The sequence below is a fragment of the Lingula anatina genome, chromosome 4, assembly GCF_051362555.1.
Source record: "Lingula anatina isolate TDL-2025a chromosome 4, LinAna3.0, whole genome shotgun sequence".
Taxonomy (NCBI): Eukaryota; Metazoa; Brachiopoda; class Lingulata; order Lingulida; family Lingulidae; genus Lingula; species Lingula anatina.
This window is the reverse complement of record NC_141770.1, coordinates 4,028,574-4,041,531: the sequence shown is the minus strand read 5'-3', so window position 1 is coordinate 4,041,531 and position 12,958 is coordinate 4,028,574. Positions and strand designations below refer to the sequence as shown.

Sequence of the window (12,958 nt, the reverse complement as noted above, 5' to 3'; positions counted from 1 at the left end):
AACATTTTTGAAATATTGTTGAGATTTCTTTATGAAGTACAAAATATCTCACTTCGAAAAAATCCTTTTTTCATTTAAAAAACAAATTATCATTCTGTCCTTCAAACCGCTATCTGTACAACTCTTTTTTTTTTTTTTTTTAGCCCATTGCCTATGGGGATAGTTCAGCAAAAGCACTAAATCTCATTCATTAGCACTTCTGTCTTATGTTTTCTGATGTATTCTGGATAATTGCACAAATAGGCCCTAGTGCATAAATAAAAATGTGCAACATTTCGTGCAAGTCGGCAAACATACTTAATGTGATAATCGCCGACAGTTTGTGTAGTTCAAAAATAGCAAAATTTGATTTCACGTAAATTCTGTCGACACTGCGTAGAGATTTTACGTCGTTTTTTACGCGCCATTACGTTGCTTGTGTGTAAAAACGCTAATTTCAATGAAAAATGCCTATAACTTCTTTCTATTTTAATCTTTTAAAATTTCAATTTCAAGACATGACAGACAAGTATGCAAGCTTCAATTTTATTCATTGGGACAACATTTCAGAGGAAGAATTTGATAGAGTAAATCAGCGCTAAATTATAATGTCACGATGATTTTCTAGCATAACGTCAGCATAACATTTGCTGGAACTTATTTTAATTTTAGTTCCTTTCCTAGAGTTGACGATTTGCCAGTTAATTTTCTAGTGCTGCGTTTTTAGTAATGGCGCTCTTTCTCATTAGACGTCATCTTGGAATTCGAAGTCCATCTTTGTGAATTACTATAGTTGAAACATAGGGTAGGCCTAGTTATATAAGTAGAAAAAATAAATCTGAACAGGTTTTTTTAGAGACAAAAGTTGTAAAAGTTTGTATAACTTGGTGAGTTAAAGTTAAAGGACACCGGTAAACACCCGAACGCACTAAAAACTCAATTACCCCGACTCTCCCAAACCTTTTATACCATCATCCATACCCTCCCCCCATCATTTTTGTGCCGTTTTTTTCAACATATTTCCTTCTAATCCAACTTTCTCTATTGAATGGTTCGTCGACATCTAATCTAAACTAAAATATCATATTGTCATTTTCAAAAGCTTATTAGGTAATTTCTTTATGAACTTTTTATCCCCCCTCCCTGCCTCGCGTTATGTCTTCACTAACACAATAAGGTGATATTTGTGGAGTCCGTCACAATCATGGTTGAGACAGCATCAGAATCAAAACACCGCAGTCTCTATCGTAAGGTCTACTTGGTCAAACATAGCAAAAACTGCTCAGATATTCAAATCAGTGAACAATATTGAGTCATATCAAGATAGCTAGTGACCTACAAAATGTTGTTTCAATTTGGGGTGGATAAGGATCTGAAGTTATTTTCGTCTGGCATTTTTTGAAATATACTGAACACAAACGTCGCGCAATGTATTTTTAATGTTGTAAAGTACAAATGAAGTTCCATCCGTAAAATATTGGTGAGAGTTAAAAAGGAAAGGCGGTCACTTCAGCCTGTCACCTCCCCCTACCATGAATGTAATGGGATGGACAGCCTGGAAGGAGACGTCACTGCCTCAGTGCTGAGTGATCAGGAAGTGGAGCGAAGGCGGCTTAGATATTAAGTATACGAATATCGTAATTTCAGCCATATCAATATAAAGTATTAAGAAATCAATGTCAGGCATTTGGTGATAAGTAAATTGTGATTTATTTCCGAAATGTATTTTGACACCCGTTTGCTTAAGAGCGTTCATGACCATTTCCCAACATTTTCCCCGCGTACCATTTATTTCCTCCTTCACTTCATCTCATCACGTCTCATGAAAGAAAGGAAGATGCAGTTGCACTTCATGTTTAGTTTTTTTACCTTCGTCGGTAGAAATAGTAGTGGCAGTTGAAGTTTATCGTGAGAAATGGCCAAGGAGGGGAAAATGCTGTGAAATGTATTGTGAAGGTCTGGCTATAAATTGGCATGTTGATATTTAGTGATCGGTTGGTAGTGGAATTATAGAATATGTCAGGTATAGCAACAAACGTCCATTTCCGAAGTAAAGAACATAATTGAAGCATTAAGGGGGTATAGTAATACACTTCCATTTCGAATATTGGCAAGATTTCATAAATTAATATTTAATATTTCATTTCATTAAAATGTGTAAGATAAATTGAAGTTATATTGATTTCTGCGTGACAAATTATAAGATCAACCTTTCGAGCTGATAGCCCGAAATGCTGTTTGGAACGGATTAGGAAAGGCTTTGTCCAAAGGTGTCTTTCTTTCAATAAAACATCACGAATTTGAGGTCTTTTACGAATTAAATGTTACATATTTAAAACGTAATGATATATCAGAATGCATGGTCATCAGTTAGAAAAAATTGCTTTATTGTATTGAAATATGTTTTATACTATCGTAGTTTCTAGTTTGTCACACGTGACATGTAAAATGGTACTGTTTGTGGTATTCTTCAGCAAGACAGCAACGGGTGACTTTCTAGTTTAGATCGAATGCTAATTAAGTCCGCAAAAATATAGAAATTTTATGTCTGTTTAAAGCCCAAAATTTTTCTTTAATATCCAGCAATTTCACTTAAATCATATGGAACACATTATCAAAACCGTTGATAAATTTTACAAGCCCAGTGTCTAATTCTTGATTTCTGTTTTTACCGGCGTGACTGTATTCCTCAGCTTCATTCTCCAAATGGACTGAAATCTAGAGTGACGCTCATTGTGTGTCTTACTTTTAATGTTCAGATGAGAAATAGGGCATATCGTCTCTTGAAATTCGAAAATTTGCTGTCTTGTTGAGTAAGAGATGTAATTTTACGAACGAAGATTGATGATTTTGTTTCACTAGTGAAGTATGTAGAATTTTCAATTTTCAATTTAGATTTGGGAAAATTTCCATTTTGAAAAGCTGATTTGGTGCATGTAATTGCCATTCGTGTTTTAGTATTTATCTCTGAATGTAGTTCTTACAAATGTAACACGTCTTATCCGGCAATATAACTGATATTTTTGCCATTAATCTCTTGAACAAATACAGGTTCAATTTATGTTCAGAAGGTTGCAAATCATTTGTTACAAGATTTTTCAAATTGAAAATGGATGTAGAAAATAAAAAGACCCGTTTCAATACGTGAGAAATATCGTGATTTGTCACTTGGATTTTAACCCAGATTTCATAAGTGAAGATGAAGTTTGTTTTTTAAATAGTTTTTGTAAGGAATTTTTTCAATTTTAAATTCCCTTTATAAACTAGTGTTTATTATTCTGTCCATATTGTCAACAGCTAGGTAAACGCTGTATGTGTTTTTACCTTAGTACCTTTGACACTTTTTTTGCCAGACATAACGAAAGTGCGTGTCCGTTTTTTTTTCACAACGATAAGTGTACGACTGAAAAAAGCATGCAATTTTTAAACAGAGCATTTTTAAATTTTTATTAAAATAAATATCTCATAATTTTCATTGTTATATACAGAAAAACAATGGCGGATCCAGGACATTTTAAAGGGGTCAGATGTTGACATTTAGGATGAGATGGAGTATTTTGAGGACTTGATCATGTGAGTCCAGAATGGGTCTCTAGCTCTCCTAGGGGAGGGCGGAGACTAGATCCACCATTGTTTTTTTAATGAAGAAGTTGAAATATTTTGCTTGTGTCATTAAGATCAAACATAAGACCATTAATGTGGTAGACAGTTTATTTGTCAAGTCAAATAGATAAGAACGTTATGTATTTTACACCTGTAAGTGAATTTAAATGCAGCCATCAATAATATTCTCACAGATAGTTATAGTAATAAAAAGACTTAAGACAATGATGTTTTATAGATATGTTTTATTAATAATGAAATACAGTAAAATAAATTTGAATTGCTCTTAATAAAAAAAGCTTATTGAATATGCAAATTGTCTTAGCGTTTTTACTGATGGCTACATGGCTCAGTGAAAGCCTGGGGTTGGGGTTCGATTCCTGGCTCGGGCACTTTGGAATTACAATGAGGTGCTATTAGAATTTTTCTTTGGTTACTATAAGAAGAAAGTCTACACGGGGAGGGTGGGTGGGAACACTTAGAGGAGTAGGTAACGCGCTTGCCTCTGAGACAGAAGGTCCCCAGTTCGATTCCTGGCGCTTCTAGGTCCCAGCAAATTACCTTTTGCAAAAATAAACCCAAATAAACAATTCAAACTACTATAAGAGGATCATACGAATGAGGAAAAACGCGAACTGAGACAGTGGCTCAGTAGGTAAGGCGACAGACTAAGAAGTAGAAAAGGACGAGCTAGGAGTTGAAAACCTAAGGTTCAAGTCGAGCTGAAGAGAAGAAAGTCAAGAATAAACATGAGACATTTTGCACATCATCTATTACAACTTTTATGTACGTTTATTATAACAAATACAAACAACTACACCATACAGATGTATGCAAAATCCTAACATTACGTTTTGGCTCTACATAAAAAGTAATTTTCATAACGACTGCGCAATTTGAGATATAAATTAATCTTAAATACAACTATCTACAACTAAATGTGTGGGAGATTCTATGCATTTTGAATATTGTCGCTCAAGATCAATCATTTTGGTTCTAAAAAAGTGTTCAAGAACACTGCATACAAGGCGACATAATACTGACCAGAACATGAAATTCTTAGGTTTTTGCCCAGAGTTAAAAGAGAAAGTTGAAGATTTGACGATGTATTTTACAGCAATCGTTCAAAGTTGAAATTGGAGTATTTGTCTTGTGACTGATCCAATATTTCACCGAGGGACATTTTTATCCAAGGGTGGTGACAATATAGAAAATTCAAAATGCATATGATCTCATGTAAGCGTTCTCCCCGCACACGGGTACACACTCCTGACCCCACAACTTACTGTATGTCGCCATGCTGATGATTACACAAAATACGAAACAGCAGTCAAACATTATTCAGTTCTGTAAATTTAATGAATGCTTTCTCATAGATAAATGAATATGTTTTTCTTCTCTTTAAATCTTAGAATAGGAACAAATTTATGCGCCGTGCGAATCAAGAACAGCATGAAGACATGGTCAGTTTACAACCTTATCCCAGTCAATAGTCATTTTAAGAACAATATTACCTAAACAAAATTAAAAAGGTTATGCAAAAACAAGTTTACTTAAAATAACTCTATTGTCACTTGTGCTCAGTGATTCAGAAACACTCAGCAAAAATAACCCAACAGCACGTGCAAGACTGGCACCTAATCAGGCCTTTTGTTCTCAATCACCCCTTGATCCCGACCGAAATATAGAATTAAGAAATGACAAGTACAAGATCAACATTAAATAAAACACTGAGCTTCCTATTTTTTATTAAACTTTTAGCCTTACCAATCAAAGTGTCATCTTTCTGATGAAATTTTGATTTTTCACATTTGATTAGACAAATGCCACAAAACAAAGGATTTTAAACAATAATTCAGTAAATTGGCAATTAACTGGCCAAATCATACACTAAACTACAATGTACCAAATATAAAAACAGATACGTATGCAGATTTTATGTTAATTCAATAAAGATTTTATTTTGTTTTTAGAGGATTGGCAAAAGTTGACAGTCTACAAAAGTTCGTCAAATTACTAGGAAATACCGATACCCCCCTCCCCCCCCCAAAAAAAAAGCTTTGCGACAACTGTAGTTAACGATAAGAATATGATAAGGATTTTCAAGTTATAAAATGATACGATAAATGCCAGTCCTGCACGTACACTTTAATTGTCAAAGGATGCCAAAATAAAACACTTTGTTTCTCTTAACAATTCCGCTTTGTAACGAAGGCAAAAAGCCAATTTTCCTTCTTAAATAACAAAAACATATAAATTTCGAAAAAAAACGACCCAACCCCTGGTTTGATTTTCTGAAAACAAAAACATTTCTACCGCCTCCCAGCAATAAAACTATGGGTCTATCACAGATCAGACATACTACTCGCATATCAAAACAGCGGGAACCAAAGGAAGTTTATTCTTACCATGCGTCATATCCATAATTTTAGAAAGGCCTGTTTTAATACGTGTAGGCAATTCTGTAATAACTTGAGCACATTTTACAATGTCATACTTCCGATAATTCTTAAGTGTCATAATTTGGATTACAGTGTTAACAGCTTATTGTAGTTTTATATCTCGGTCATTTCTTCCAATAAAAGATTCTTGTAAAATATCCTTCCAAGAAAAGATTCCTGTATACATTTTACGCACGAGTCTACTTATTTTTTTAAAGTTAACTTCATTAAAATCAATATTTGTATCCATATCCAATTTAATATGAAAAAAAATGTATTTTCGAGTGCATAACAAAGCGTCTTATTACATATTTGCCCACACAAAATTTTACAATCAAACATTAAATCGGTCGCACCACTACAGCGCTCTACCTGCACATCACTTAATGATAATTTTACAACAATTAATTTTATTTTCATGGATCACTTAAGCAAGGCACTTTTTTGTTTTAGGATAATTTTAAAAGTGTCGTTTCAGGTTAGAGAACTGGTGCGTATGAACAAAATTTTAAATTATGATAAAAACATCGTGTGCGGATAGAGTGCTGTATTACAACTTATTTACATATGTATAATAATAAACCAGCGACGTGCAGGGTTGACACTTGAATTTGGTCCCTTTTATCAGAAGTTTCATGAATAAAACATTTGTTGCACGCTGTACTTCATTTGATACATGTTTTGATGCAGAATATTACAAACCAAAACAAATATTACATTTCAAACCAAATCAAATGTCAACCCTGCAAGTTTTAACTTAAACTGCAAGTTAAAACTATACGACAAACTTCGACACGCAAGACAACGTTGACATGGGTGCGGGCGCTGGCGTTCACGAATCTGATGTCTTTGCTGGGAGTGCGTCCTTTCTCATCGTAGACGGTTGTTACGAGGCAATGAAATTAAATGAAAAATGAAATGGATTAAGTAAAATTCATAACAATATCTAAGGATCTGACAAAATGAAATACATAATAATAATAACAATGATCTTGTTTGGTTTTTGACTTTCTTAGTTATACATTATTTTGCATATTTTGTGGGTAGAGTGATATAAATTCAGGATTTTATTGCTACATTTGCTTATTAAAAACTCTTCAGAATGATTCTACCAATTACTTTATTCCAATGCATCCAATCAGGAAAAAAATTGAAGTCAAGGGAGGTTGACTGTGCCTAGCAAATATACGTTTGCTTTCCTGGTCGCGGCTAGTTCTCTATAAAATAATTTGTTTATTGTCAGTTAACTTTAGTAAACAGGATATATTTGTACAGCTCGCTGTCAAAAAATAAAAAGGCACCCATTGGGAGCTGAGAATGTACCGGTAATCACCTGCTTTGTCGTCTTGCTTTGTTTGACGGAATAACGCGTTCAGACCTTTGGACGGCTGGAATAATCTTCTCACTTCTTTATGAGCAAATACTTTCCTTCTGGAAAAAGGAACATAAAAAGATATTTAACTTTTCAAGCTCATTTCGGCATTCATGTCAATGAAATATACCCAAGAGCCATTACGCCTGAAGTGGGAAATGCATACTTTTGGATAAAATATCGTCAACATAAACCGATCAGTGTTGCCTTATATCATCTATACAGTACTTACAACAAACTACAGCAATTCTCAGTGCCAAAATTTCAGTCTACGTGTGGAAATTGTGGCAATGTGGCACGTGAAGCTTCTTCCTCTTCCTGCTGACCTTGGTCCTATTTGAATACTTCTCACCCAAATGCTCACCTGGTTTACATAATAATAGCACTGAATGTGGGATTGTGTTAGAGAAGACACGATGCGGCTTAACGCAATCTAAACGTTATCATCAGGTTATTGCACAAGCAAACCATTTTGTTTTTTCCATCTTTAGACCTTCATCCCAAATAAATGAGGTTATTATTATTAAAGCATCCCAATTAAAACATGATGTCGCCTATTGCTCTAGCACTGTAAATATTTAACACTAGAGTTGTGGCGACTAAGGTTTGTACATGAATATCTAACATTTTAATTTTTATGCAGCAGTACATATGAACTCAAATATGCTTCTTAGAAAAAACAAATCACATAAGAATCAGTTTACTGAGTTACGCATCATTCGTGAAGGTATTGTTTTCTGATTTCATTGTTTGTTCTCTGTTTTCGTGACTCTGTGGTTGCGTGCGACGTTGTATATGTGCGCACGCTTGTTTTTACGTCGCTTATTCTTCTTTGTTACGCTAAAATGATACATACGTTACCTATACATACGTTACCATGAAGCGTGTAAATATTTATTCTATTTTCATTGGTTTTCTTTCGCTTTGTGGGCCAACTCTTATGTCTTTTATTTGTGTTTCATTAAAATAGTGTTGGCGCACAAAAGGAGAGACAACCAATGAAAATAGAATAGAAAATATTTACACGCTTTATGGTAACGTATGTATCATTTTGACGTAACAAAGAAGAATGAGCGACGTAATAACATGCGTGCGCACATATACAGCGTCGCTGACTTGATATCTGTAAGATTCTGCAGGGAGAAATGGGAGACATGGCCTAGTTTTTTACCTCTCAAAAAGTTTGCAATATACTTTGTCTTTCAGTGGTCCCCGATTCTTTAATATTACCAATGTTATCACTTTGAACCGCATAAAATACTTTTGGAAGTAAAAGAATCATATTAGAAACTATTACTACATTTTCTTTTTATCATTTTCTTTTTATTCATCTTAGTATTGCCACTGACATATCTACTAGTGCCTCAATTTAGGACTCATTCCCAATGACACTATTGGTCTATGTAAATCGATCCAACTCCACAGGGACTCTTGCTGAATGCAATTGGATTGGCTCGCCTCCTTTTGTTTATAACATGCTTGTTTTCCATTTTCTACTCAAAGCTAGGGGGTGGTATGCTAATATCTTAATCTGACTGCATTCAGCAAGAGTCCCCCTGAATTGATCTACCTAGACAGATAAAGCACTGAATGCACTCTTATTTTTATTGGGACTGAGTTCTTAGACCTAAATATTCTTACACAGTCATATAAATAATACAACAACAATAAATAATAATTTTTAATATTTATTTATAATTAAAAGTTGGTTGGTACATTTATAATGTTGAAATGATAATTCTCAGAAAAACAAAGGTCAAATACATTTTCAAGAAGTGTGTTAAAATTGAAAGTTATGAATACAGTTGATGAAATCATATAATTACCTAAAATAATATAAGTATGATAAACTCAAATAGTGACAAAAACTGCACTGTAGACTTTCAATTTAATTTTCAAAGACTTACAAACTGTATTTGTAAACATCTGCACAGTACTTTTTAATTACATTTGTGCATTAAAAATTCCCCCGAGTAAATGTATATGTACTTTGTACATATTTCATAAGGAAAGAAAAGCCTGAAATTTATGGCAAAGAGACTGTAGTTTGCTGCTTTTAAAATGTTCTCTCTCTCATCACTGTATATCATGTCCACAGTGTGTTTAGTGATTTCCATATGAGACTACAGACACATATACAACTATGATCTCCACTGCACTGATGAATAAAATAGTCACATCATATTACCTGGTTGGGGTTATGTATGTAAATGAAATATCTTCAATATGACAGTAAGTGTAATAGTAACTCTCAAGTAGTGAAAAACTGGAAAATTTTTATTTACCAAGTATCCTTCATCAGTTTTGTATACATACCTGTTGTAAGCATAAGTTTTACCCCCTACCCAGGTTCTGTATGATATTATTTGTCAATCAGCGCATTCAGAACAGAGAACTAACTGATCTGCAGATCAAATATGGTGACCCACTAAATGCTAATGCTTGTTGCTTTATCCCCATAGGAAATCTATTTTGTGTCTTATCAGGAATTTTAAGTGACAAGCTTTTTAGGTGGGCATATTTGATCCGCAGATCTGCTAGTCTGCTCTTCTGAATATGCTCAATGAGGCATAAGAGAGAAAATATAACAAACAGCTATAGGAGTCTGAAATTTTCTTAGTATTTAATTTCTCTTTCTCCCTTCTCTTTATCTATGCCTCTCTACAACTTCAACCCAGTTTCTCTTAAATAAAATTCTGCACTAATGAGCTTAATTAAATAAATAAATAAACATTCTTTGATTACAAACAGCTCCAGAATTACCAGGTGGGAATTTATTAGGTACCAGTACTTATAACAGACATTAACAATGTGATGATTCAGTCATCATTCTGACTTGCTTTATCCAGTATTAGTTTATTAGCACTACATGTACTATAGGCAAAGTAACTCAATAAATAACTTTGAATAATTAAGATAAGAAAAAAGTGTCTTTTCATTCAATTTTATTTTTAAAAATGTACATAAAATTACAAAGTAAGCAATCAAAGTAATCATAAGTACTCATCTTTTATTAAGACTACAACAACAGGACCGCACATATTAGTATAAAAGCTTCAATATATTTATTGCCAAAATTTGCTACATTATTTATTTTAAAGAAATAATAATGAAATGATTTTCTCCATATTACTAATACAAAATTGCTGCAGACATCTTTCATACTTAATTATCCTTAGGCAAACCATAAGATGAGCACTAACATAAGACTAGACAGCAAAGCTGGCAAAATATACAGACACAAAAAACACAAAACATGTTGCAACAAAAGAGTTTAATAGATTTTTTTCTGTGACAGCACCGAATATATACAAATATGGGCCAAGGCCTATGGGTTTGCAAATTCACCAGTTTTACCATTAGTTATATAATAGCTTCTTTCAATACTTATAAAACTGTGCGCATGTATTGGTAAAAATAATCAAATCCTGTTAATTTTTAATTCAAGCAGCTTTTTACTAAACAAAGCCTCTCTGCATATTTGATGTAAAACAAAAACATGGTTTGGTATCTATGGTAAGACAGTCACCAAAATACATGCAAAAATAAAATAAAATAAAATAAATAATGATTTTTAAAAAATTTTTTACTCAGTCAAAGTGGGGGGGGGGGGGGGGGACCATCGTGTTGAGAATGAACACCAGGGATGTCTGTGGATGGCTACAGGAACATGGACCCTATCTCCTGATGTCAGGGAGGAAAAAGAAATGGTTGGAGCCTGGTTCACAAACCTTGACTTCATTGAGACAAATCATCTTCAACAAAAGATTTCAGCAGGCCATTATGTCAGGAACAAATATTTTCCCCAAATAAAGGTTGGGAGATGATATAATATATGCAACATGTCTGCATTATAGGGAAAAGTTTTTCATAAAAAAGGGGGGGGGGGGGCAATGGATGACTTCAAAAACTTATTTTTTTTCTTTTAGACACATAAGAAACAATGTATCAACTCTCATATTTCAATGTACTGTTCTAAAAGGAATTCTTATAAGTCCCCAGCATAATACCCTGAGTGTCAGAGCAACGTAAAAGCTAGCTTGCTAAATATACCTTGTGGTGGAGTCCCTTTTACTAGCACTGAAGACCAGCGGCCATGTTAGGTTTCCGTCAATCAAATAGAACTGCTCCGCAGTGAAACTGCAGTTGAATGTCATTAAACCAAAATGAAACGTAAAATAAATTTAATTCTGATTTATTTAATTTTATTTACTGTATTTAAATAATAAATGGAAAAATAAATAATATTTTCTACAAGAAAAAGATGTATCCAATGTTTTTGTATTTTTTTGCTTTTCAATAACATTTACTTCTGAATATATAAACATGACCCACGTGCTTGCCATGCGCCAAATTTGACAGCTATGGCGATATGGCTGTAAGTAGTGAGCAATGGCTACACCGAAAAAAACTGTTTTCAAAGCAGAAAAATGCGTGTGTTGTGGCACTGACTTTCGGTTGCAAGGTATTCTTAGTTACTCAGCAGTTATTTCAGGGCGACTAACAAAGGATGATGCAAAAATTTTGATTGAGAAATCACTGGATATTGAGCTACTGCAGCTGAGTTCCGAGTTTGCACTGCATCACACATACGTTTGCAGAAAATGTAAGACATTTTTATCGAAATATTTATCACTGAAAGAAGATATTCAGAAGAGAAAGGAGACTACAATTGCATGTAAGTTTTTTTTATGTTAAAACATTATTAAATATATATGAGCAATTTAGAATAAGATTTTAAAGTGATATTCTGTCGCGGTGTTAGTTCAAAGTTCAATAAGGCCAGATGTAATTAGGGCACTCTTCGTCCTACAGTTAATTCCTCGGGAATAATAGCTATTGCTTTAATGCTAGCACTAAGAAAACGTTTTATGACATGGCTAAATCAGTCTTCAGAACTCTTTAGAAGAGTGTCACATAATATATAATTATGAAATGTCAAGAAGAAGAAACCCTTATTGCATTATCTCAGTTTCTCTCCTCCGCTTTTGCTAGGAGGGATCTAGAAGACAGTGCTACACTCATCAGCAATTGAGTAATAGTAGTAATTTTTTTAAATAGTAAATAGTCTTACTCATTGTGATTGCTTAAAAGCTTCTTCACAAAAATTGTATTCATATTGTCATTTTCATCCACACAAGTGGATGCATATGTTACAGTGAAATAAACTTGTAAACTTGTATAATATGATAAATGAAGCATTAACAGTATTTATCTTAATGCATCCTAATGTTAACAGGAACACCTTAATTTATTTATTTAGCATTAAAATCAGGTAGTTACAGTCCAGTAAGATCCAAAAGAGCAACTCCAACAACACTTTCACCTGTCTCGAAGAAAGGAAGTGCTCGGAAGAGATTAGCAGTTGGAGAAAGATTTTCAAGGTGCTGACAGACACAATCTTCTGTAATAAATAAAATCATCTATATGCAGACTTTTCTGCAGCTATTTGGCCTTCTTTTGGTCTCTTAAATTTCCAATTTTAAATAAAAGTAAAATCGTTTCCTATTTATCTTTCTAATAAGAAGCAGCTGGAAAATTTCCACTGATAATAAGATTTTAG

General features: G+C 33.6%; 1 protein-coding gene across 3 annotated transcripts in view; it reads right to left on the bottom strand.

The window, feature by feature from the left end:
• Nucleotides 1-12,958, bottom strand: part of LOC106164374 (uncharacterized) — a 629,853-nt gene that overhangs the window by 93,481 nt on the left and 523,414 nt on the right. The gene's annotated exons all lie outside the window — the stretch shown is intronic.